General features: G+C 41.6%; 1 pseudogene; it reads right to left on the bottom strand.

Annotated features, from left to right (window-relative positions):
* Window positions 1–706: 706 nt before the first annotated feature.
* LOC103260426 lies at window positions 707–1,704 on the bottom strand (annotated as a pseudogene).
* Window positions 1,705–3,539: the final 1,835 nt, after the last annotated feature.

Raw genomic sequence — 3,539 nt, forward strand, 5'->3', positions numbered from 1 at the left:
CTTTTTATTTCTTATAGGAAATTTAAGTATATGAGGGGAAGACGAAAGGAGCCTAAGTATATACAATAAAAATTTGCTACACTCTGACTTCCAGTTTTCCTCCCTTCCTATTAGATACACCATTTTTATTTATTGTTATTATTTGGGAATTCAGACAGATGTGCTTTAATTTTGGGGGGTTTTTTAGTCACAGCATTTTGTTGATGGGATTTAGAACATTGTTCTGTTTGAAAGTTACACAGCGGCCAGGCTCGGTGGCTCAGCCTGTAATCCCGCGCTTTGGGAGGCTGAGGTGAGTGGATTGCCTGAGCCCACGGGTTCGAGACCTGCCTGGGCAACTTGGTGAGACCCCATCTCTACAATAAAAAAAAAAAAAAAATCAGCCAGGCATGGTAGCACGTGCCTGTAATACCAGCTACTCAGAAGGCTGAGGCGGAAGGATCGTCGGAGCCCAGCAAGTTGAGGCTGCAGTGGCCGGGAACGGCCACTGCACTCCAGTCTGGGCCACAGAGTGAGACTCCAACTCAAAAAAAAAAAAAAAAAAAAAAAGAAAGTTACACAGCATTATTCATTAAATGAAATCATTATTAGCTATTCCAAATTAAATGTCCCTAAACTGTAACTATTCGCTTTTGAAGAAATCTGTCTTTAGCGGAGTGCACAAACTGTAAGACACAAAGGCTATTTTAGGATTTATTGAAATTTCCTATAGAAACCCCACCACTTTCTTCACCTCCTGGCATGGGGTATGCTAATTCTTTGGCTTTTGCAGGCCCAACATATAAAACCTTCCCTAAATGGTCCTGGTCCATCTTCAGTTTTCCAATTTCACTCTCACTTGGAGCAAATTTCTCAAACACAGAACCTGCTACCACCAGCTTGTAGCAAGCTGTGTCCAGGCATGAGCTGCAGTGGACTACTTCCTCCCCTGTGAGCCCGGTCACTGCACCATGGATGGTCACCATGTTGGAGACATCTGCCTGGCTGGCCAGGTCATAGGTGACCTCCAAGGTGAAGTCTGTCACAGCCTTGTGGAATTCCTGCACTGTCTCCTCTGCGTTGTTATTTGGATGGCCACTTAAAGTGGCCACTTTGTCAGGGTCTGATTTTGACATTTTGGCAGAAGGGTCACAAAGGGATTTACCTTCTTCAGCAATGTTAGAATGGGCTTGGGCAACAGAAATAACTCCCCATACTTGTTAAAACCTTGTGCTAGATCATGGACTTGTTCCATGTGCTGGACTTGACCCTCTCTAACAGGAACATGTTGGCTGCCTGGAATACTAGGTATGTGAACAGGCCCACCGTTCCATCATGTTTCTGCTTGGCAGTCTTTACCTTCCACTGGTGTAAGTGTTGCAATTGAGGTAGTCTGATCACGCAGGAAAGGATCCAATTTAATTGTATGTGTTCAGGCACCTGAGATTGTTGGAAAAGGATGTTTTCTCTGGGCTTATGCCACAGGCAAGAACAGCAGTCATGTCCAGGATGCTCTGTCAAGGATAGCGGGGTCTTGGGGAACAGTGATGGAGTGGAGGTCAACAATGCTGTACAACACAGTCATACTCATCTTAACCTCACCCAGATCTCAATGGCTACCAGGTAATTGCCCAGGTGGGGTATTCCTGTAGGCTGAATGCCAGAAAACACTTGCCTCATGCTGCCTTTCTGGGGAGCGGGAACAGCATCGGGTCCTTTATGAAGTTAGATACACCATTCTTAAAAAGTAGTTCAGTTCAACAACCATTAATTGGGTACCCAGTTTGTACCAGGCATGGTATTAGGAGCTAGAAGATCAAATGTCATTAAAACCCAGCCTTGTGTAGGAGTGGAGACAGACACAAAACAGATCATTTCAATATAATGTTAACTTTTTTTAAAGTATGTAAAGAATTCACCGCAGTCCTCATTTCTTGAATTTCAGAATCATGTATCTAATTGCCATGAATCACCAGTCACTTCCCAAGTGAGTTTGCTTCTATATAACTTAAGTCAGAGACTAATCTAGATGCTCAGGCCAGAAAACCTCATCCATGGGTATTTATCAAGCATCTAACGTAAAAGAAATAACCTGTGGATACATGATAGCAAATTGGGTACTCCTTATCTTCACCAAAGCTTGTCTGTGGAACTCCATGCTTGATTTCTTCCTCTTCTACCCTCACAAATCAATCAGTTACCAAGTTTTAATACTTCTTCCTAAATTCTTCTGGGATTCATTCCTAGAATGAATATATACACCGGTAATACCCTAGTATAAGCTTACACCTTCTTCTCCCTCTATTACTGTCATGATCTCCTAACTGGTTTGTCTCCCTCTGGTATTGCCACTCTTTGTGTCCTTTTTCTTAGGGTAGACAGATTTATCATCTAAATACAAACCTAATCATTTGGAACTATTTAAACTTACCAAACCATTAGACTTAAGAAATCTAAACTCTTTTACATGAGTAATAATGCTCTTCATAATCTGGTTTGTTTACCTCTCCAGCCCTGTCTAGATTCTCTCAGTTCCCAGACTATGTTCTTTCATGCCTAGGCCTTCAAAAACATGGCCATCTCTATCTAGAACACTATCCTTTCACACATTCAATTCTTGACTATTCTCAAACATGGAGCCAGATTAAACTGCTTTTTTTCCTTTTTAAAAATCATTTGTCTTCCTTCCCTATGAGAATGTAAGCTTTGTCAGAGCAGTTATTAGATTGGTTATTACCACATTTGCTTGTTCACTATTTTATTCCCAGAATTTAGGTCAGTGTCTGGCACAAAGTAAGGGCTCAGTGAATACTTTTGAATGAGTAGGTGAATGTCGAGAAAATAAGAGAAAAAGTCAAGTAACTCAGACTACAGAATAAGAAGTCTTCTTCAAAGAACTCTAAAAAATAAGATAAGGAAGATCAGGCAAAGAAAATAAGAACACTCCAGACAAAGTCAACAAGAACGAGGAAAGTTCTCAAAGTGTAAACAGCCTCATGAATGGCAAGTGGGTATGATGAGAGACAAGACTGGGAAGGGAACAGTAGAAAGGTGATGGAGGCCCTAGCATACCAGATTATGGAGCTGGACTCTATCTTCAAGGTGACTGGAGAGGAAGGTGGTGAAATTTAAGGAGGCAAGTGACATGGTCAGATTTACATTTGAGACCGGTCATTCTGGTCGCCACTTACAAGACAGATTTGGTGGTGTAGGTGGGTAATTATGGCTGGAGGCAGTGAGACAGAATTGGTAATGGAAATGAAAGGAAGGACAAATTAGTTTGAAGGGTTCATGTGCCTTTCCAAAAGTCTAAACCTCAAGGGAGATACCAGGATAGTAGTAGTTTTAGGATCCATGAGTAAATAGATTATAAAAATGAATGAATACTGTCCAAGAGGGAGAGACAGACAGAAAAACAACTCAAGGTTGGAACTTCAGGAAGTAATGTTTAGAGAGATGGCAGAGAAAAAGATCACTAAGAAGCAGGAGACAGGTAGGAGAAAATGGGAGAGATGCAAAAGGACTCAAGTTTCAAGGAGGGTCTGATCAGTGCAATACAA

Source organism: Carlito syrichta, unplaced genomic scaffold (assembly GCF_000164805.1).
Source record: "Carlito syrichta isolate Samal-C Ts95f unplaced genomic scaffold, Tarsius_syrichta-2.0.1 Scaffold303203, whole genome shotgun sequence".
Taxonomy (NCBI): domain Eukaryota; kingdom Metazoa; phylum Chordata; class Mammalia; order Primates; family Tarsiidae; genus Carlito; species Carlito syrichta.